We start from the raw sequence: 24,854 nt of genomic DNA on the forward strand, positions 1-24,854 counted from the left end.
TACACATACATCAACATGACCAGACCCTTGGTTATGAGGACCATCCTGGGGATGGATGGCTATATACAAATACGTGTGTTTATCAGGGCCCCTCCCCACCACAAAATTAGACGGCTTTTATGTGAAAATACATTTATTGTAATGTATACCATTATCAAACATTAAATATTGGCAATATATATATATATCTGCTTAAGTATTGCGTCAAAAGACACAGTAACAAGTGCAGTAAACTATACTGCTTCAAAAGACGCAGTCACAATTGCAGTACATTTTACTGAAAATGGAACTGTACATTTTTCTCAAAAGTTGTACTGTAACAGGTGCTTTAAAGAGGTTTCTTGGACATATTCTCTCAAACTAAATTTCCCTTTGTGGACATGCGTCCCCTGTTCCTTACAAAGTCTCTAGCACTGCTCTCACTCCATTTTTTGGCCAAGTGTCCCTTCAAAATGTGGGCCTTGGAGTGTTTCATCACCGCAGACACTTCCATTTTTCTCTATGACTTATTTACATATCTTCATCTACATATAACACATTTTCCTCGTTCATATTATTATAAAGACAATTATACATAGGTAAGATTGTCATGTATATCGGCATTTTGAAAAAACAGCAGAGAAAATGCGTTTTGGAAATACATTAGTTGGACAAAGCTTTATGTTGCGATTTTTGTGTGAAGCCGGAGCTGTTCATAAAAATGGCAAGACATGTGGAAAGATTCAGCCCAACCAAAACATTAGATTTTACCACACTGGCTCTAACTTATCATTAAGAGGCAAAAATTGTGGTGAACAATGTGGCTTTTTCATTCTTCTATTTCAAATTTTCCTAAACACTACAGTAAATGCATTTACGAAGAGTTTTTTTTGGTGTCCGCTTAAGTAGAAACCGTATCGCTGTAGTGCTACATTCAACAGTTACTTGGTATTTTTTTTTTGCAAACCCTCAAAAAATAATAAAATAAATTAAATCTGATTAAATGTTGTGCGGCAGGGCCGATACTGCACTTTTGTAACTGCGACCCTGAGGGACAAGTAGTAAGGGATGAGTCCTACCTTTGGAGCTGGTGACCTCACCTCTGGTTTCCAGGTGAATTGTCTTTCCTAGAGAAAATAAGTAAAGCTTTATTAACCTGTACAGATGTATTTAACCTGAATTTACAGCAGAGTAGTAATCGGGTGAACGAGTAGTAGCGGTAACCAAAAGGAACAACAGCGCTGCATGTTGTTTACGAATTGATATAAATAAATAAAAACACCTCGGTCAGAAGTGAGGGAACCGTCAAGCATTCCACACATTCTCTGTCATTACCTTACTTGATGACTCACACTGATCAATCGCGATCGAACCTATTGGGCACCCCTGATTTACAGAATATAGAATAAACAAGGTATCTGAACTGGAGCCTGTATTTCACTGTATATACTTCTATTCGAATCCTATTTCACTAAATATACTATATACACACACACATATACTCTGTATATAATTGTATTATGTGCATTTTTTCTTTATTTAATATGTTCTTCTCTCTTTTCGTGTTTTGCATATTTCATTCCATAGGGAATACTTTTATATTATGTTTACTATGTAACCTTACCTACGGTTACACACAAATTTCCCCTCAGGAGTTCTCAGGTGACCAGATTTAGCTTATTGATTGGTCCATTTAACTGGCAATTGATTGCCTGGTTTCAGACTTTAAGAAGAGCAGCGTGATAAAGTCAGATTGTGTTAATAAGAGTAACAAAAGGGAGCTACAGTGTATGGTCCAGAGTCCAATCTTATATGCTGTACTACTAATGGATACTATAAGACGACATATTCATTACATACCTCTTAATCCAAGGACAGGATGAGACTTTTCACCATCTCCATCATCGTCATTGTCGTCTGGATCTTCCTCTCCAATCGTTTCCGGTTCCAATTCATCTAAAGAAAAGCATGTTTGATGAGCACACTCACCCCATCCCATGACCTTGAACATACTAAAAGCACACTGCAATGAGAAAAATTTAAAGGTAGTATACATTTATCTTAGTTTTAAACGTTAAATCACTTTGTACTGTAGATGGTAACAAATATGAAGGTAACTCCAGGAAAGGCATGTGAGTGTTTGTGAAATGGTGATGGTTTAGCTCAAATTTCAATTAAGCAAAAAAGAAAACGTGTGTTTATGTGAAACTGATACTGACATTTACATGTCCAACCAAGCCATTTTAGACTTGATACTGGTCCTGAGCAGTCTTGACAACAATACAAAGCCAAGATAGATGCACTTGTGAATTCATGGTGGCACTGAGGATCCACAAATGTAAATATAGTAAGACAAGGAATGAAGAAAAACAGAAAAGTGCAGTAGCTATAATACAATTAATAGCCATGAGAACCAATAGCCACTGAGCAATCCCCGGAAGTAGGCCGATATGTCAGGTAGGCCTTCCCCCACCCTACTCCACAAAAACCAGTACGCAATTTACAAAGATAAACTCACCATTTCTTTTTCTCCCAAGGCTGGAACCACTTGCTTGGGCTCAGGATTGGACAGTTCTTTGCAGGGTGCCTGAGAATGTACAGAGAAGATGCACACTGTTGTCATATAACTTCTGTAGCGGTTTGGGGAAGACTCGTTTCATGTCTGAGGTTTTGCAGTTATGAAGTTCTGTACATCGTCGCGTTTACAACTGTCCTTTGCGCTTGGCGTCGCTCAAGGCGGCGTTCCGCCCCAATGCGCACAGAGACCCTTAACCGTTGTCACAACAAACTGAGAAAAACCCCCGCACCCCTGAAAAAGTGTGGATTTCTTTCCCCTACATACAACTGGGTGACAGCCGTGCCGTCACCGACCCGTCAGCCGTACCACTAGGCCACATGTGTCAAACTCAAGGCCCGCTGGGCCACATCCGGCCTGTGAATGAATTATCTTTGGCCCGCATGATCAAATCTATTTACTATTGGAGCTGGCCCCCCGATATAGGCACGCATCACCATAATACTACAAATCCCACAATGCACTCTGTGTGTTGTTGCGCATTCGCAGTCCTGCGAAAGTGCGCCTCACAGTCTGTATTACATACCACTTGTGTCAACTTTCACCTATCCCAAGACCAACTGACAACTTTTTACTCGGTTAATTCTGTGGTTTTTCCCGTAAAATGAAAATACGAAGCGTAGCCGCTAAACCGGAAGTACGTAGATTTTTGCAGTAAGAATCGACGCAACCGTCTGTAATGACAGCGGTTACCAGGGTAACAAGAGGAGAAAAGTTCATTAACGGATATAAATAAATAATCCTGGTCTGACGGGATGTGTTAGCAGCAGTAGTTGACTACACTCGCTGCTCTTGGCTCTGATATTTATTGTTCACAGATTGTTTTGCTTCAGTGAGCAGAGCAGAGACAGTTTAAGGAGACGCAGCGTAAACGTGTTCGCATCTCCACCAGCATGTGACAGAATACGTGTATTTAAACAATAGATTTAATCATATTGAACTGTCGATGTTATTTGTCTAGGTTACATATGTTGAACTCGCGCCCGTCCAGTGCAGTGCGTACGTCCCACCGTCAGCGAACCGTCGGTCGGCCCGCAAGCTCCCCCTGTCAGCCGTTCGCACATCGTCAGTGGCCCGCGTTCGGTCGAAGTCGGCAGTATCTTGCCAGAACCTGAAATGAGTTTGACACCCCTGCACTAGGCGGTCAGCGCCACCCCCCCACTCCCGGTCAGCCGTACCGTTAACCATCTGCTCGACCACCCCCTCCCCCCTTGAAGTTGTAAACCTAGGGGAAACACTAAGCTAATATAAAACCAACTTGTCCTCACAGAGCAGGTGTCCTCACAGAGCAGGTGTATGCTGTGCTCATCGTCTGACACAAAAGTGCCACTACTGATGAAAACACGATGGAAAATGATTAGTCAGGTTTGACAATTTACCTGCTGTCCTCACAAGACACCTTGACAAGACAGAACTTTCCTTTGACGACTATTCTAAAAACATGTCATTAGTAGGAAGTAGGCCAATATGTCCCCCCACCCTAATCCACAAAAACCAGTACGCAACTTACAAAGATAAACTTACCATTTCTTTTTCTGCCAAGACTGGAACCACTTGCTTGGGCTCAGGATTGGACAGTTCTTTGCAAGGTGCCTGAGAATGTACAGAGAAGATGCACTGTTGTCATATAACTTCTGTAGCGGTTTGAGGAAGACTTGTTTCATGTCTGAGGTTTTGCAGTTATGACGTTTTTTAACATTTTAACCGTCGATCACAATAACAAACTGAGAAAAATCCCCCCACCCCTTGAAAAAGTGTGGAATAAAAAAAAGTTCCCCCACAGGGCGACTTCGCTAAAACACGTGTGCGCATATGTCCGTATACGAGTATTCTAAAAACATGTAATCAGCTTCTGTTTAACTTTATACTTCTCCACACTTGAGGTCAATGTCAGACAGTCATGTCCTACAGTATTCTCCCAATGAGCCACATGTAACGTCTTGTGTGTGAAAGAAGAATACTTTCTAACTCATATGATTGACAAAATGCAGCTGGTTGACGCAAAATGTGCCCAAACCCATCTTTTGCTCTTAGAGCAGCTAAATACAAAAGCTAAAATCACTGCACTTCAGTTTTACTGGGACTTCAAGGACTGGTTAACTTCTAAAAACACATATTGGGGAATAAAAGGGAACATAAACTCACCATTGAGGGCCATGGCCAACAATAATCCCCATAGTTGTACGTTATCTCCTCGTCTGGAAATATCTCTTTCACAGCAAACAGGCACAAGTGTGGCCTTCCTCTGACAGTATTTTCTTTTACTCTGCAGTTGGGGTTTATGTGGTCATCATTTGCCAGTCGTCCAGTGTTCCATCCTCTTTCGAAGAGTCTATGCTGAAAGACAAATAGCCCAGATAAAAATTACATTTTGTGGGATTAAATATTTTCTTGTAGAAAAGATTTATCTCTGCCCAAAATGATGTGGTCCACGGCATCCTGTTCAGGAGTCTCTCCTCCTTCTCTCCATCATGTTTGCTGCAGTAGTTTTCAGAAAACATAGACTATTAAGTAATAAACAAATCAGTATATATAGATAGTGAGAATAGCTATGACAATTACATTAAGTTGGATAATTGCTAAGGTCACAGAATATAGTGCATTGATGAAGGAGCAGCAGGATGCCCAAAACTTATATATCCATAAGAGATGGATTTTATAGGTCAATTGGTCTTAATGTTACCCCTTTAAAATTACTTCTGCACAGATCACGCGCTATTCATAAATGGATCACTTGTTTGTCCTCAGTCTTACATTAAAGTAACAGTACTGCATCCTGCTGTACAAACCAGAGAAAATTAGCTTGTGAAAATGAAATATTATTTAACTGGAAGTACTAACTTCTGATAATGAAGTTCTAAATATACACAGATGCAAGGAGTTCCAGTAGATCACCATTAGAAGCAGTAGCCTTTAAGGTGCTTAACATTAATATATTTCCATATTAAACAGATTCATACAACTTACACCTTCTGAGTTTCTCTCTTTCACCAAACTAAGCCTAGCTAAGTTAACTTTAATAAATCAAAAACACTTTTTTGCCTTCTGCCTTGGTTTTTCTAATACACTCCAGCAATCACTACGGTCTGGTAGAAATAAAACCTTCATTTAACATAGTAAAATGTGAGAATTAGCCCACTCAACATGCAGATCTTCAAGGGTCTGAGCAGCAGCCCCAGCTCGGGTGGGGGTAGGTTGCGGGGGGTGTGCTCAGGCGGGGCTGATTTAGCGACCCTCGCTCTTCAGAGGCAAACGTTTAATTATCAAAAATAAAACGCCATTTGAGTTAAATTTAAATCTGTTAAATCAAGCACCTTAAAGCTTGATAGCAACTAACGTTAGCTAACGTTAGCTACGTTAGCTACGTTAGCTAACGTTAGCACAACTGGACCCGGATCCACGGCTCGTTACAACATAGACAAGTTAGTTAGACATAGCAACCGAAATACCTACAGCTTTCACTGTAGACACGGTTTATTTAATGCATCGTTAAAATATTCACTTACCAGTTTAGTTAAATTGAGTTGATAGAGGTGACTCTGCCCTCATGCGGAGTAGTGACGATCGCCGCCATTGTTTCTTCATTGTGAGTTGAGAACTTGGCCGAGGGCTCAACAGCCAATCACTGATCAGAATCACCCTGATTGACGTCAAGTAGAGCCAATCACTGATCAGAGTCTGCCTGATTGACGTCAAGTAGAGCCAATCATTGATCAGAGTCTGCCCTAGGCAGTAGCCAATCGACTGACGATACACTGATACACTCCGCAGTAGAAAAAAAAAAAGTAGTGTCGGATATAACACACTGTGAGCACACACTGTCATACACTAGAAATCGGGTAAAACCGAGTTATGGAGACATGCCGAGAAAAAGCGGGAGGTGGTCATTTACGGCTTGATAAGCGCGGCTGCAGTGCTTGACTTGTGAGGACATGGCCTTTGTCCTCACACATCCGGTATGTCCTCATAGAGTAAGTGTGTAAACAGGTGAAATGTCCTCATAATCCGGAAATACCAACACACACACACACACACACACACACACACACACACACACACACACACACACAGGGCGGACTACACACGGTTGTTATAATAAACCTTTCGACAGAAATTATGTTGTTTGGCGTGTATTTTGTTCCTTCATGCGTGTTTTACCAGAGCCACCATTTCACGCTACTTGTCACGTGTTCTTGATGCGTTCTTGAAATATGAAAGGTAAGAATGAACCCTTTCCCCATCCTTTGAAGTTTTAATCTCACACTTCTGAACTCCAAATCTAAAAAACAGGTTTTTTCACATGCACTTTCGTATGAGATTAAAGCCAGCGTATATAATGAGCGAAAATATCCATGCAACACTAATATTGTGCAATGTCACACTCCAACCTTGTTATTTTCTGCAAAACAACATCCAAGGCTTACATTCAACCACAGCAGATTAAACCTATCTTGGGATATGCCCCCCTGGCTCTAGAGGTGGGATGAGAATTATGACATTTTATTTCATTACAGCTGCACACGGCTAATTCATTCATGAGGCCGCTTCCCCTGCTGCTCCAATTTCTCAGCGCCGAAAAAAAAAAAACGTTATTATGAGAGCAAAGCACACAGAGGTTTTGTTCGGATAATACACCCAAGTGCTCGGATTAAAAGCTCATCTGAATAACTGATGGAGTAGAGAAAAAAACATCAATTAGAAGCTTTAGGACGCTTCTGGAATGTGACTCCGCTTTTTAAAACTGGTCCAACAGTCTGTGGAGATTTCAAAATGATTTAAATAAAGTGAAACTCTGGGACTTGCTAAAAACGCAATGTTGGGAAACTCATTAGAGCATCTTGAGCAGTTGATGGTGATTTAGCCTGCTTGATGCTTTACATAATTTGTTGTGAATTGTATGTCTGCAGGAGGCAAACACAGCATCGGGAGCTAAGTAGCTGAATGAGAGGGATTTCTTCCATTGACTAATTTACTTGTTCTGTCATATTTTCTTTTATTCATTTGTTGTCGGAAAAATTAGCAGAAAGGATGCAGGAACAGGAACATCGTAAGGGTTTTAAAACAGATCATCTAAAATGGCAGTCTTTTGCCGATCCAACAACAAATATAAATATTAGGACAACATAAAGAAAATGCCCTTTACTGCCAGATTCTATTTGCTCATCATTCCATGATGCCATGTCTCAGGCCCGATGCATGCATGTCTCCTGACATACAGCTCTCTAAATTGCTTATCACCTGTTATTGAACCACGGGCGTGCACCCCGTCGGAGCCGCAGCACGTGCCTGTGAATGAGGGAGCACTCCTGAATCCTGAGGGGTGTAATAACAGCGTGGAGAGATTAGGAGACGCTCTTCCCTAATTGGCAGGTCCGAGCGCTCAGCGGTGTGCTGGTGAACCCCGTCCTGCTCTTGAGGAAGAGGCTCATTTGGAGGCCGGCACGTGAGCCTGCAGCAGCAGCAGCAGCAGCAGCAGCAGCAGCAGGCTGCACGTAGAGGGAAACCGTCTCGCTTTCAACCTCAAGCGGCTCTGCCTCGGTCTGCAAGCTTGGCAAACACACACGCACACACACACACACACACACAGACGTGAGAACTTAACAGCAGGGAGAGCCCATCCCTCCCCATTCAGATGGTTAAAGAGCTCTCGCGCTATGATCAAAATGGCCAGTGCATTTGTGCGCTCAAGTATGTGTGCATGACATCTTTACTGCCACCATGTCTCCCAGCTTCCCTCTGGGGGGGGACCCACGTCCTGGCAGAGAGCAGACAGAGGCCGCCATGTGTGCTGGTGGCTAAAATATATTGGCTTCATGTAAAGTGTGTGCACTGGAGGCGGCTGCACTAGTACTATATGGAAAAAGACAGACCTCTGTGCATGTGGGTCGGTGCCACGTTTGTTCCCCAGTGACTCATTCTGTGACTCGTCACATTTGTTTTCTACATTCATGAAACAGTGGAGGGCTTAGATTTATCCCATTCATAAAAAGAAAAGAGTTCTCCTTTAATGAATATCAGATTCCCTCACATCATAGAAATTGCCATGTCAAAATGCCAACATGCTGACTTATAAGCTGGTTGTAATGCAAACATTTACCAATCAGCACTGCACATAACATTACTTTGGCCGGGGTTTGGTCACATGATGGTTATGTCTCGTCCCTCATCCAGAGGGGGGACATGTCCGTACCAGCATCATGGCAATGGAAGGGAAGGTTCTCTCCATCCCACTGGGAAGCACGGATGCCAAACATAGACCAGAGACGGGATGCAACAATACTCGAGCAGTTTAACCTCGCCATCATGTGACCCCTCCGAGGAGCACGGGGCAGCGGCGGGCCGTGAGAGAGGAACAGGGCTCTTGGGTCCAATGGCCAAGGGGCCTGCCATTAAATATGAATGAAAAGTACACAGAGACGTGCCACCTGTGGAGCGGAAAGCACAGAGAGCAGCATCCTGTTTGAACAAATCAAACTGATCAAACAGTTTGGGGGAGAAAATGAGAGAATCTTGTTTGGAGATAAGTTTTGCTGCGGGGGAGGAAAGAAAAAAGCTTTGCTACGTCGATCAAACTGAATTTCCTTTACATTTGCAAAAATAATTGGAATGTTTTCGGTAAACAACAGCAGCGGCTATAAGTAAAGGCGGCATGTAATATCTGCATTCATGGTTTTCATAATTAATGCTGGATACCTTCCCAGCTTTCAAAGGCTGTCGCTTTAAATCTTTGTCAACATCTACAGAAAAGGAAAGTATCTGTCGCCCAGCAGCTATGAAATGTCCAACGCATTTATGCAGAATGATAAAGAGCAAGATGACGCTTGTCAATTACTGTACCATTATCGTCTTGTATGGTTCATATGCACCGTGCGTCGCCTCCTTTTACTACCGGAACAAGCTTCGCTGTGCAACAACATACAAAATGGAAATATTTGGATTGTGAGCTGTTTGGCTGCAGCACCAACCACATGGATGCGACTGAAAGTGGATCCGACCGGGCCACCGGAGTAATCACAGTGATCATGACATCCACCTCCAGAGCAAGAGGAGAGAAGAACGTCTGATGACCTCAATGACGGCGTGTCAGCTCTGTAGTTTATACGGTGGGAAATGAGATCCGTATAGAAGCGATGCATCCAGGGAAAAGCACTACTTACACTGCGGGAGAGGAGAGTACCTCAGTAGGTCGGGAGCAGCTGGACGTCAGACAGAACATAGTAGTCAGAATTTGAAAAAAACTCCATTTCAGATTGAAGTGAAGGAAAATTGAATTTATCATAAAAACATTGGATTCTGTCTCCTTTGATGGAAAATAATACTACGAGTTTGAGCTTTAAAAGTTTCCAAGGAACACAAATGCTTCTCTGACAATCCAACTCACACAAAGATACCGGTAAAAAAAAGCACACACAGGTTGACATTTGGACCAGCCACAACATCTTGGATGATGGATTCACACATCGTCGCGGTCATTTCACACGCTACACGGCTGCAGTGAAACAGATGACGTATTAATTAAACGGACGACACCGGTCCCAATCCAGATCCTGGAGGTCGTGTCGTGAGATGGCTAATTAAGAGCCTCCTTCCAGGCCTTCACTCCACCAAACCTTCCCCCAACCCTTTGGCGACCACGGAGTCCAGAAGCACGGCTCAGGGTTAAGCACTGAGCGAGGAGAGGGAACACAAACGTTTCTCTTGGTGGTCCGATCCTTTGTTATCCAACGTGTGGGCCAGTGGTTTGAGTCATCTGTGTGAGTGGCAGGGAACCCAAACTGCCCTAAGGGGTGTCTGGCCTATGTCCATCTGTGTGTGTGTGTGTGTGTGTGTGTGTGTGCACTGTTGTGCTCTTATGCAGACGGCAGCAGACAGCAGTCCATCACTGTAGGAACAACAGAATTAAGACACATAATGTTTCCAGCTGAGCAACGGCTTCTTCTTCAGCTCCTTAAGACAATTACACCCATTTCAGGTTTTACATAACACTGCTGTTTGTTTGAAGTTAAACAACTTAAGGAAGTTAAATGGATAGTTCACTGCAAATCAAGAATTTTTTTTTTTTGGTTAGTTCTTGAAAAATGTTTGCCCCACGAGATTCCTGCCTTCTATCAATGAAGTGTGTGGTGCTCAGAGCACAAAATAAACACATTTCTTTTAAGAATCTGCTGTAAATTATTCTTTTGCTTTTCTAACGCCACAAACCGACACAGAGCAATATAATCAAGTGAAATGTAGTACAGTGGTCTGAATTTCTTTCACGGATTCCAGATTATCGGCATTACATTACATAACGGATGTTGTAGTTAGGTGGCAAATAGTCAGTCACACGAATAACAGACGACGCTGCAAAAGAGCATCCAATATTAAATAAAGCGCGCCTCGACTAAATACAGTCCTAGACGTGTAACACTTGTGATTGTATGTATTATGTATGTTGATTTAGTCAAAACTGCAGAGATCCTCTGCTACTTGTCATGCAAAAGGAACATTCAAAATAAATCTCATTAAACAAATCTCAGTCAATAAATGGCACAAAGAACCCCATTGTCAGGGAGAGTTTGACTGGGTCTACACCTGTGTCTCTGTGTCCATTCCATCCAGCAGCCTCTCCTTCAGAACCCGATAAGAACGTCTGGGGTGGCCCATCGTTTTCGTTCATCCCTCTGCTGTCTCCCCACTGCCACTCACAGAGGGAGAATGGGATCTTATCTGCTGTGTACGTACACACACACACACACACACACACACACACACACTCACTCACAGGACCAGCATATCAAGCAGAACCGCCTGAGAGATGGACCACAGAGATATGGTACAAGCGAGGAGGAATACATTAATAGTGGAGTGAGATGAGCCATGCAATATTAATCAGAGCATTATCAAACATCATCTGGGATGGAGGCTCCCAATGCCGAGGAGCTGCATAGAAATCTCTAAGAAATCCTGGAGTGGTTCTCTGCGGGGGGGTAATTGGGTTTAATTGAAGGAAAATACTTGGGGATTACATTTGTTGGTACAAGTTTGTCGGCGTATCCAGTTACAGGGAAGTATAGCGACGCTGGCTGTGCCCCGGAGCGTCATGTTGTGCCATGGAGTAAAAAGCACGGAGCCGTACGTGGGGTGAGGAGACGTTCACGTCAGAGCCTCCGGGGGGGTTAACTCGCTCAAATGAAGCAGAGAGAGAGAGAAGCAGCTCTGTCACATGATGCCTTGTTCCCATACATAAACCCACACAGGTGCAAGCATCACCACCTCCAGCAGTGACATTGTGTGTGTGTGTGGGGGGGGGGGGTGAAGGACGAGGCTTTTGCTTGTCGTGGTAGAGCTCGGCAGAAAACGCACTGACCTTCATGAGGCCGCAGTCCTGCCGCCAAGAGGAGAACGGCATCCCTCTCAATGTATCCTTAGATCCTCTAATTGAAGGAAAAGGTAAAAAGAGAAAAACCATGGAACAAGGAGCGTGATCATCCTCATGATTCCACTGTGGTGCCCTGAAGGCCAAGTCGGAGCCTGTCACCTCACATTGGTTGCTATTCACGTGAGTGGGCGGGGGCAGCGGCCCGCGGCATGCTGCACCTTACACCCGTGAATCAAGGTGGGGGACCAGGGGGAAGCGGCACGGACAGGCGGCAGGAGGGTGAATGTGGGGGTTGAGTGGGAACATGGGCTCACCGCTAAATGCAGGCTCCCTGCAACCCCCAGTTTAGTCAGGTCTGAAGCCACAAGACAAGGCTCCTTTGTAGCTTCTCTTGATCAAATGTACCCAGATGCACTTTACGTGTTTCCTCGATGGCTGCAAACCACCAAAGTTGTTTGCCGTTTCTTTGTTTTGTTGTATCTTTATATCATGTGTGAAAATACGTGTGTGAAGGATCGGTCCCTGATCCATCTCTGTGTACATGACGGTTTTAATCAGATGTTAAGAATTCAATCAAAAAATAAATGAAAGATAACCCTTCATAAGTTTGGTAAATCATTCAACAAATAAATATTTATATAGGATTTGTTTGTGTGTTGATGACTAATACCGATTTGATCAAACACATTTTGCAGCAAAGTCCTCTGAGCTCTGCAGGCCACCCGCAAGCCCTGGAATGGTCCATAAATCATGGAGGAGCGAGCTTCACAATGTATGTAAGCTACAAAAAGCCACAGTGAAAATTCTTCATTTCAAATTTCCTAGAAAAAAAGAGAGGCTGGACTCTGCTGTGCCTTTGATGAAACGCACTGCTCTGCAGCAGCCAAATGACTTCCTCTGGGATGAAACAGCCCAGTTTGACAGAGCGCTTCACTCAGAAACATCCTGCTCACATTTCACCGACCCAAGTGGGTCGATCCCATGCCGACGTGTTTACATCCATTACCGCACTTGATCCGACTCGTGTGGAAGGGCCGTTTCGGCCGGAAGCTAGCCGTTATTGTTATGACGTCGAGCCGATTAGCTCAACTAATTACGTGGTGAAGCCCGGGAGAAGAGCTGAGGACCTGATGGGAGCAGGGAGTGCTCAGTCAAACGGGAAGAAAAGACTGTTTGTCATGGCGTACAGTTGGGTGGCTTAAATTGAGCCGCATGCACGGATGCACCAAGCCACGGATCCAAGAGCACCGAGCGGTGCCCTGGAAACGAGTGCAAGAACATCACAGAAAAGGTTTGTAAATCAGACACAAACGGCCTCGTTTTCAGTGTGTTTGTGTGACGGGTTTCTGTGGAGTTATGCTCATTAGAAGCAAAGAGTGAGGGGGGGGGGGAACCGGCAATTAAATAACCCCTTCAAAGTGTTATTTGTGTGCGTGTTTTATACACTTTTCCTGCCTGAATTATGGCCAGAGCAGAAGCAGTAAAAGAGATTCAGAATTCAAGTAGTTTACTGGAAACTAATATTTCCCCCTCGATATTTCCCCATACACTTCCCGTGCTGTCTGAAGGTTTCATGGAGACGTATTTTCCACTACTACTCCAGCAGTAGCGATGGTTGAATGATGAGCATTTGGGGATATTTTATATACGCATCTTTACAGTATACACTGCTTATTGAACCGAAACACAGAGGCAGATGGTGAAAATACGCTCCACTCTCTTCCATTCCTCTCCTGGGCAGATCCCCCTCCCCCTATCGGCCCTCACAGGACCCCAAGAGCCATTCCTCCAGTCTGTCACAGGGCCCGGCTTGAAAGGGTCGCATAAGAAGAAACCGCCATTATACGGTATATAAATTCACGCATTTCAGACCCATCGTTTTTTCTTTTACTTCCATCGCAGAGGAAGTAATTTGGTGCCGGAATATGGAGAGTGTCAGCCATTCGGAGATAACGGCGCAAGTGCCTCTTTTCCCTTCCCGCGGGGGGGGGGGGGGGGGGGGGGGGGGTGATATTGGGTTTTCCCAGTGCAGACACCATGAAGCTGCTGTTGGCTGCTAAGCCGTACACTGTAAGAAGTATTAAAGCTCAATAAGCTGTCATGTCGGCTGCGGGTGTCACGGAGACGATGCAACATGGTTCCAAGCGTCTACTGTCGAGGGATGCGTGGGCAGCGAGGGAGGGGGGAGGGGGGGTTGGGACTAAAGGACTGATAGACCACAGCTGCCTTTATGTCAAGGAAATTTACAGGTGATCCGACTGCGTACAAAGTCAACGTGAAGCTGTAAAGAAGACATGAAAAGACGCCAATTCGCTTTAGGCAGCAGCACCATGAGGCCTTGAGCATAAAAAAAATCCATTCATCCGAAAGCTGCATGGCTTAAACGTATGAGAAAATAATTGAAAAATTAGAAAATCCTAAAAGAAAGAAAAATGTGGCTGGTAAGTTTGAAGGTAGAAGGTTATTGGCGCATTCAAACTGGATGTAAAGTTAGTTTTCACCTAGTTTAATTTAGATATGCTGAGCTTTTTTATATATAAATAACAATTCTTTACATTTGTATGTAATGTTTCATTGAAAAAGGAGCCCAGCAGATTCCCTCCCATGAGGCATGTAGTGTCAGGTACCCAAAGGCCAGGTATCCGTAGCTGGCCTAAAAGAAACAGTTCCCAAAGTTTCTTTATGGTTTTCTTTTCATCTCGATCCTTTCAGAGAGCGAAAGCCTTTGAAATCTGGGCCTTCCACATGTGTTCATGTCTTCCTATTGACAAGCCAATAGAACGTCCAGGTCCTATGCTGTAGGTTTTCTGACTATATTTTGGGAATCCAAGCAATACAAAACACATCATGTCTCTTCCAGAAAGGCAAAATGCTACTTTCCTCTGCAGTCAGGGATGTGCAGTATTGCAGGGAGCCCTGCTGCTAATTGATCTGATATGCGGCGATGGGCCTGTGTGTGCGTCTGTGTTGTTCTAACCCGGAGATAATCATGATCCATTTCCCAGCCGGCCATCCAGGGCCAACATGTTGCATCCCATTATAATCCATCGAGCGGGGTTTTGTCTGCTCAGATAAGTGCTGTAATGAATTATATTAGCGGGGGAAACTTCATTAGCTGGCCAGACCTCTGCCTCGGCACACCTCAGCCGGAGAAGCTCCTGGTTTCACACTCGCAAGCGGGACTGCACACACACACACACACACCAAAGTAATTACTTTCATGGGATCGCTCATTGACGTGTTTATGTTTCTGGTCCCCAGAGGAAAGTCTGAGACGCGGCTGCTTGTCAAATAGCCGGGCCGCCAACCAGTATTCCAATAGCATGAAATGAGACCATAAAAAGGTACTCCAGTTGGATTTTTGGATCGCTTTTTGTATTTTTATATGTATTTGGCAAAGCTTTTTGGGCAGAGGCGCTGTTCACTTCCATATGCTCTTGTATGATGACGTCGATGGAAGCTTTTATCTATGAATAATTTCATCAATAGGACCGTTGAGACTATTGAGTAAAAAACCAGAGACTGGAGAATTGAGGGAGAAATTGTCAGAATTGTCAAATCTTACAGACTTTCTTATGTGTGGTCAATGTGCTGTGTGTGGCTTTTTTTTAAACATTTTTTCACATTTAATCTTTAAAAAACGAAACTTTACAAAGGCCCTCCGCATATTGTGTCATACTGTACTCAAATGTTTGGGAAGCGTCACATGACCCTCTGGACAAAAGTGCCCCACACACAGCTCTGCCGTGTGTGCACCTCGACAGACGGCTACTTAAAAAAACTCAGCAGGGAATCCACAGGATTTTTCCAAGGCGAAGTGGAGAGAAGGAAAAACAGACAATTCTCCGATTCGAGGAGCTTTCATGTTTCATGTATTGCCAATTCGCTCTTTGAGCGCTGCAGCTCGCCGATTACCAGACATCAAACTTGAGTGTCAGTAGTAGTATTTCATGTTAGAGACCGCTCGCACAGCTCACACTCACTTGATTGGAGCTCTACCTGTTGGTGCCAGAGACCACTTACCCTATTGGCATTATTATTGCACCATTACATCGGTGACATCATGCGATTACAAGCATCAGTCGGCCCAACTAACCCGACTAACCAGCCGAAATCGGACTTCTAATTCTAATTTAAAACACCTGTGTGGACGTGGAGGGCCTTTAATGAACCCCCCCCCACCCCCTTGAAAATGGGAAGAACAGGTGAAACACACACGAGGGCGCATTTACCAGCGACATCCGGTCGACCTGCGGAATGAGCCGCAGTTAACCAACGTTACACAAACAGCATCTTTTCCCCCCCATCACCCACGTGCACTATTATGGCTTTTTATGGCTGGTTACTCTCTTATGGATATTACGTTTAACATACGGGGTTACTCGTCATCCTGACACACACACACACACACACACACACACACACACACACACGTAATCAGAGGCTGAGAGAAAGTGGAGACAAACATACCTGCAGAGAACAAACAGCTGTGAAGCCACAAGTCCCCACTCAACAATGGATGCGACCTGGATGAACTGGCAGGGCACGGGGCTTTGTCGTGCACACACTATATTAATGACACGAGTACACAAGACGGATCAACGGCCGGACTTGCCGAATCAATAAAATATTCAGCTGGCGGCTCCGCGCTCGGCCGACCAGCAGATCTGTGCTGGTTGCTCATTCAGAGGAGCACAGACTTGTTTGTCCGTAATGAGCTTCCTCATTAAGGTGTGGGAGGACCGATGGGGAGTGAGTGTGTGTGTGTGTGTGTGTGTGTGTGTGTGTGTGTGTGTGCTGCTGTTTGTTGAGGCTTTGGTGTGTTTGTGTTGTGTGTATGTCCTGTATGTGTGTGTTGTACCGGGGGTCTCTTTCTGCCACTTGCTCTTTTGATGAAAAACAAAAAGCACAGCAACTAAATGCTTGAAATAAAATAAAAAATACAGTTGAGACAATAAGCATAAATTAGGAAGAAAAAAAACGTATTCAATAAACATTATTCTTCTCAGCTTTATTGTTACTCAAACTTGAATGCTGATTAGAATTGAGCTTAAATGATTGATGCTAAATGAAAGTGACGCCATACGACGTGTCGCTCTTCATGAAATCAGTGGGATTTATCATTTAAACATCAGCCTTCTTCGTCACATCAACTAACCACTCATCTGATTAGTGTCATGTCATTTTACTGAGTCTTCCTCTCACTCTTTGTTTACACGCATCCCTCTTTGTTTCACTGAATACAACCACCACCACCCCCCCCCCCCCCCCAAACCCTCATTTTGACAGCCGTCTTTCCTCTGGAGTGAAAGTGAAGGCGGGCAGATCGGCTGTGTGCAGGAATTGATCGTCAAGAGGAGGAGGAGGAGGAGGAGGAGGAGAGAATGGCCGGTGCTAGACAGATCTACTGGGTCCCCGCTGGGAAGGCGCTTGGATTCCAGTCCATTGCAGACAAAGGAAAACACACCAACTTAGACACACAGACACCACTCGTCCTTCAAGGACGGGGCCCGGGCAGAGAACGCCGTGAGCACTGCACAAGGTCGGATACACGAGCGGCAGCTTTTTTTTAAAAATTCTTTTCCCCTCCTCATCCCTGACCTAATATACAATGCAGGTTCACCTCGACTGGGAAGGGGGGGGAACAGCGCTCTCCAAGGTCACATTCACACTGACACAGATTACGGAGCAGTAATCCAAATGGAAAGTTGGTTTACGGCGAACCATACGCTATAAACAAGAAGGTCGGAGGTCAAACCATCCGGGGGCCAGAGAGAATCCGCTCAAATCTCCTGAAATGGAGGCTGCCGGGCTCCATAAGGGATTCCAGGGCTATCTTTAGTGAGCGTGTGATGATAACTCACCACGCAATAAAACCTCTATTCCAGGAGGTTTTTACAGGACAGATTACATTTGGGAAATTAGTCATTCTAACAACCATTTCATCTGCTCTCCTCTTCCTCATCTCCCTCACCTTAACATGTGAAAAGTTACACATTCCTCCTAAGCACCATGAACAAAAAATAATTTCCATTCTGTAATGCTCATCCCCAGCGGTTCAAATACTGCAGGACCCTTATTAGGGTATTTGAACAGTAGGCTCCTGTACTCCTCTGGCTACACCTGAAGAGACTTCTCTGCAAAGGCCTTAATGTGGTGTGCAGCGTGTGATAGTCAGCTGCAACACACACACACACACACACACCACGGCCAAATGTGCACAGGACTTTACTATGGATGTCTGTGTTCAGATACCAGTCTGACCCAGCAGAACGGCTTCCAGAACATGAAAAGAATAATTGTATATACACACGCATACATATTTCCCCAAATGATACGAATGGATTTTTCCAGCACATTCAGAGCCATTTGTTTGCCGGCGGCCCAAATGAAATGCACCAGCAGCCTCACAGAGATTCACATCAGTGAACTCAAAATAATCCCACATGGGACTCTTTTTCTCCCAAATATCATCAACAATTTGTGCAAAACAGCAAAGCCTCTGTGAGGAGGAGGAGGAGGAGGAGGAGGAGGAGGGGGGCAGCTTTTTACTGGAGCTACGCAAGAGAATGAAGGGGCGCTCACTCAAGCTCATGAGTTGTTTATATGCAGACAATTGGCATTAATTATGATCGGGATGGTACACAGGAGACGTTTGAGGACGTGTGCACTTGGATGGCAGTCAGCACTCCTGGACTCTCCACCGTTTCCAGGGAGCTTGAGCATCTCTGCTGAATCCCTGGGAATCCCCGAGGGGGGGGGGGGGGGGGGGGGGACTCTAGGACTTCCAAACTGACAAGGGTCCATCTGGGACTTGTGTGTCAGCTCAAAAGCTCTCCTCCCCACTGCCCAAAGGTGGATGGCAGGTGTTTACAGGGCAGCCCGGATCGAGATAGAAGCACCAGTGGGATTCTTTCCCTGTCAGCACTGATCTTTATTATTTTGTTCACACTGCAGGGCTTGGTTAGCTGCTGTGCAGACCCAAAGTCCTTGTGAAGCCGGTGGTTGGGGTCCAACCACGTGAAGGTTTGCAAAAAGAAAAAGCCGTTAAGCAGCTCTTCTTTTCCTCTTGTGTTCTTTTTTTTAACCGTTTCCGCCAATTCGTCTTCATCAAACCCAAACAAAGTTTGATTATTTTCTAGATTCTTCTTCAGCGAGATCAACATCCCCCTCCCCGCCGGGTGACCCGCAGCCACCTCACGGCTCATCCGGTCCCTCCGACGTGACGATGTGATGCTGCATCAGCCTCACCGCTGAATGCCGTGTGTCATGTCCCGTCCCGTCCTCTACGGCGCATTACATCGGGCTCTGGAGCGGCCCATTAGCTCTCACAGTGGCTGCCATCACATGTAATGTGAATGTGGCAGTGCGCGTCCGTCGCTGTCTGCATCATCAGCGGCCTGTTTTACACCTGCGATCCTCCCACAAAGCCTCATTAAAACGTTTTCATTCAGCAGCGCCTACTGCAGTGTGGATTAATGAACGAATCTCTCTCCCTCTCTCCCAATCGGGGTCAAGATCTCAAGGAGCTCTATTTGCAAATGTCACTGTAGTTCTGTTTTTTTATTTTGCACCAAATTTAGATGATTCTCTGACTTTTGAATTAGTTATCACCACTTTAGATAACTGTGTATCACCGAGCTAAACACAACACTAGCAGTCACCCGGTCAGCAGCTTTAAAACAAATTCAAAGTCACCATTATCAAAGCAATAGGGAAGAGAGCAATAATGAGCATTTCCATACCATTGAAAGGGGCATCCTATAGCCATTTTACACTTCAAACAATAGTCTTAAACCAAAATACATTCATTTATAAAAAGATAGAATCGAACGGAATCCGCTAATCCTCACAAGTGAGAAAAGAAGATGGGATAATGAGCTTAAAAGGATAAATGAGAGTGTGGGAAAAAAACAATCCATTTTCCTTGAGCACTTGTAAAATGTGAAATATTCTGCCACAGTAATCTCTTAATACCGTTGCACAGCCCGTACTGTGTGATATTAACGATGGCCCAGAGACATGAGCGCTGATCCACACTCGCTGTAACCGAGCCCGGGTAATGAGGCTGAAAGGTGTCGCCATGAAAGACGACCCCGACTCATTTCTCCGCCTTTTGACATTGTGTCTTCTACTTTCATATTATATTGGCATCCCTTAATGACCCCGGCCAGGCTGCAGCAGTCAGGGCCTCTTTTGTAGCCGCCGTGCGACGCCAATCATTCAGTCCCCATCGCTTTGATTGAAAGATCAAATGAAAAAGGGGAAAGACATGGTCCTGTGACGGCCGATGGAGCCACACAAATTACAGCTCCCTAATGCGATGAAGACAGCGGACTAAAAAGGTCTCCGGGCTTTTAAGTGTCTTCGGCACCCTGGAGGTCGGCTTGACTGACTTCTGGAGATTGATCTTCTTCACACGGATGCATACACAGGGAATAGCAGGTGAGAATTGGGCTTGTATTGGAACTGGGGAATCCCCACTTCATCACTGATCTATAATGGATCAAACCCTCAGAAGAGGAGGAAGAGAAGAGGCAGGGCAGAAAGATGCTAAAAGGAGCCAGACGTAGAAGGTGTCTGCGAGAAAGAGCGGGTTGAAGACAAGAAAAAACAGAAGCCTCATGATTGAAAGAGATTGCCGAGTTGTCCCTCTCAGATATCGGTGTTTCAGGCACTGAGCTACAAATTGGTAGGTTTGGTTTCCACTTGTTTAAACACCAGTAAAATGATGCTGCTGCCGGGTAAAGATCCCACTGAGAACTCGTACACATTATCGTATCGTCAATAACAAATACCTGGCATATTATACTTTAGGACTAGTTGGATGGCAGATGTTCATTTTGAGTGGAGAGAGCCACGAGTGCAGAGAAGATGACAAACAGTAAAACAACGGGGAAGAGAAAGGGAGAGAGGGTGCGATGTGGGGGAAAGTGGAGCGGGAAATTAGACAAATTGACAGTAAAGGTAGAAGCTTTTAAGCGGGGCTGCAGAGCGCCGGCTGGCCGGTCCATTAGCGCCGGTGCGTGAGGGCGGCAGCGACCTCCACACCAGGCCAAACGAGGCAGACAACAGCCTTCACTTTTACAGATGGCGGTTTCAAAACTCTTATTCCACATCACATAACAGGCAGGCTACACGGTTCTCCACCTTTTGGGATTGGACCGTTTAGCTCTTTTCCATCTTCTGCCTCCGAACTGCTTGAATGACACCCAACCGGGGAGTCACGCTACGCCTCCACGTGTTCCATGTCTAATGTGCGGCTCCGGAACCCACATTAAAAAGCATCTCCCTTCCAGGATTCCCTGGGAATTTGATTAAAAGCCGCGGGACCGAACGACGGGGAGAGACCGCATTAGCGTCTCAGTGGGCGTGACTGTCAAACTGTCCGGCCTTCTGCTGAGCGATGCCAGGCCTCCTCTCTCTCTCTCTCTCTCTCTCTCTCCCTCCCTCTCTCTCGCTCGCTCCCCTGGGGGCCAACGGGGCCCGGATCCCTGCAGCCAGGTCCCAGAACAAGGTGGAGCATCTTTCTGCTGCCGCCCAGTGGATGAAGGAGTCCAGAGACACGGGGTGAACCTACAGTATCTCATTCATTATCAATCCATCTGTTGACTATTTCCCCCTCGATGCAGTCATCTTTTGAAAGTGTCTGAAAGTAGTGCAGTGAGGGGGGGTGGGGGGGTTGCAGGTTGCAAATGTTTACATTTTTAATGAATAGTCTCACACATCAAATGTTGGGGGAGGGGATGCGGGACCTGCAAGCAAGGCACGAGTGTCTTAATTGTCTGAACCGGTGTGTCTACGTTGTTGTCTTAGCTGCTTCCTCGGGCCCATTCTGTGGGTGGAGCTGCTCCTTTTCATCTCTGTTTCATCGAAGCCTCTCAACTAACACTCATCAAACATGGATGGCCCGTTTTTACGCTCCATCGTTAGCGTGACTCCCGTCTATCTCAGTCTTCTCATCCGTTGCCGTGCCGCCCCCAAAACAGCGCCTGACACTCAATTTGGACCTGATTTAGGCGAACGCGAGGGGGGGGGGGGGCAGAGACAGGCAGCTCCATTATTGGTACATTCCATTAACCCGGTGGGGAGAGATGACATCGCTCGGTAATTAATGAAGCCATTATTCAGGTTCTCTGGGCAGGTGCAGATTGGGGGGCTCGTACTCATTTTTCCGTCGTCGCAATGATTAACGTCTGAGGAGCATCGTCTGACTTTGCACATGACTAGTGGCTTAATTAATTAATTCAACATCCTGAAGGTATACCCGGGATTTGCATGAGTGCATTTGCCTGCCGGATGATGGATTGAGAAACAGATTCAAGTCAAAGCACAGTTGCGCATGGTTGAAACACCAGAACATGTGTCCACAGGGTATTTTTGTTTTAGGGACAGCCTCCAGATGCTTTTTGTGTTCATGGTTGTTTTCTGACCCTGTATCACAAGCCGAGTCCCCGGCCTATCGTAACAAATAACCAGGGACAAATTGGCGTCACTCATCGTTTCCTGCTGACAGCTTATAGCATCGATAAGACACTCTATTAGGATCGCTTTTAGATTTCACACATCAAATCGTACATGTTCTTGCCGGCTGCTTTTGTTTAATTAGACATGGGGTGACCAGTCAAATCTCAACGGTAAAGGATTTGTCAGGAAAAAGAAACAAGTATAAACGTTAAGAGCACATGGGATACAAGAAAATGACATTTGGAGTGTGATGGCATTTTTTTTAAAGCGTGCAATAAAGCAAATGACCCCAGCAGATCAATTAAGACGGGTTGGGTGCGTTGCGTGTAATTATGAGTGTGACCTTGTTGGGTTTGATCATTTCTCGTGCGTGTTTATCTTGCTGCTGCATCCCCCTAATAGGTCACGGAGATTATTACGCTATTACGGATCACTTAGGCGGCCCTTTATGTGTAAATCCTGAGTCAACATGAGAGCAAACATGCAGGCGCCGGGCAGGAGGAACCCAGCGGTCCACTAGTTCCCACGGGGTCGGATACCTGGGCCGTTTTATACCTCAGTACCGAGCTTCAGGGGAACCCAGCGTGTCCACGCACTTAGGAGCACATTGTCATGCCATCCACAAGGAAAAGCTTTTAAGGTTGTTCACAGCAGCCCGGGAATGATCACCCACAAAGTAAACCTTTTTCGGAACAATTACCCAGTTAACGTGAAGGTTTTTCTGCCAGGGTGATTCTGATATCCAAGTTCAGGGCTCTAACTCTAATACCTGGATTAGGCATAGCGTTATTTTTGTATACTGTATAGAGATACATTGCATACTAGAATTCACTTTTGAGTATGTGTGTCGGCATTAAAAAGGCTGAAAAGGGTCAATTGTAATTTCTGTTATTTTTATTCTCTGGTGTACAAATTATTCATTTTTAAATGATGATGAAGAAAATGGGTCAGTAAAGCTGAATCTATGTCTTCATTTGTTACCTTTTAAATTTGCAATGTTAATACAGCTACGTCTGACACAAAAAAAATGATTCTAGTAACTTCTCACAGCGTATTAGCTAAACACTGCTATGTACTAACTCCTATGATCTCATGTACCTGCAGCACATGTGGAATGCAGGGTGTTATGAAGAGTTAGATGTTGACATAGATGCGTACGTTTGGACTCATGGGACTTGATTAATGAGACTAAGACTGTAGCACACAAACTGTAGGAGAGTCATGCATTGACCTCATTATCATCATGTTGACCCATTTACTTCTATTCATTTGGGTTTCACTCCATTTGCGGATACTGGAAAAACAACGTTTCTTGTGGCAATTGGTGTACAAATGTTCATTTGGTTGATGAAGTATTTGTTCAGACTGTCAATTTCAGGAATACTCAAAAAGAAATTGCCTTGAGCCTACATGGAGCTTGTTTGGCTCTCAATGCAGAGTTTTGAAGATCGCAGACGTGACAACTCTCGAAAGAAAAACACGTCTTTGGTGCAGATTAGAGGCTGGTGCCACAGCAGATAACCGTCAGGTCTGTGTGTGACGACGGAGGCACATTTACACTTTGCAGCAAGTGGGTCAAGAACCGCCGAGGCCCAGGGCCCGTCGTGAGTCACCCGGACTGCCATCATAGCGCTGTCAGCTCGGTCTGAGCGGCCGCGTTCTGAGGAGAAAAACTCCATCTCATCACCAGTGCGAGGGCGACCAATAGAAAACCAGCCGTCATCAAATACCCGGCGCTGCACTCGGCTTGATTCTGGCACATTGGCGCCTCTGGGAAAAAGACGGGATGAAGGATGACCATCGCTGCGACGGAGTGAGGCGCAGATCTTATAGCATATATACACCGCCTCAGCTGAGGTTGAATTCTGTACTCGCTCCATGACAAGGGCGTTTCTCCAGTGGGGTCGCACACGGCTGTGTACCTGCAGGCTGCCACACGTTCCCCAGACATTGCTAAGACAGGAACAGCATGTTCCAAAGAAACAGGAGTATCTGGTGGAAACACAATGTGGCGATGGAGGCACGGGGACATGATGGAGAAAAGACTAGGTGGACTTTGTATTGTCCAGATTTAGCAAACAAGTCCCAAATTGCACGGTGCCCTTACTGTGTGTAGAACACGCGACGTAGATGTGCATCTGCCAGCACTTCACAACACAACACGTCCGAAGAAGCATGCCGTCTTCTCTTGTACAGTATAAATGCTGCAGCTCCAATAAAGCCTTCATCTATTCTGTGAATTTCCTCTTGTGGTTGCTATGACAAAGATGTTTATGCATCATGAGTGGTTTCTGACGCATCCAAAGAAGGGTGCCGTGATATTAACCATAAAAAATATATATATATATGTATGGGAAAACTGACTAAAAGATCTTTCCACCTGCGATTTCTAATAATGTCCCAACGACACGTCTTGACTGACACTAGGAAGATTGATCCAAACGAGGTCCCGTCTCCAGGCTGCGAATTACA

The 24,854-nt window shown here is 45.2% G+C and overlaps 1 protein-coding gene across 11 annotated transcripts in view; it reads right to left on the minus strand.

Moving 5' to 3' along the window:
- vav2 (vav 2 guanine nucleotide exchange factor) overlaps positions 1-24,854 on the minus strand; it is a 155,911-nt gene that overhangs the window by 64,921 nt on the left and 66,136 nt on the right. The window lies entirely within an intron of this gene.

The sequence above is a fragment of the Pungitius pungitius genome, chromosome 18 (genome assembly GCF_949316345.1).
Source record: "Pungitius pungitius chromosome 18, fPunPun2.1, whole genome shotgun sequence".
NCBI lineage: Eukaryota > Metazoa > Chordata > Actinopteri > Perciformes > Gasterosteidae > Pungitius > Pungitius pungitius.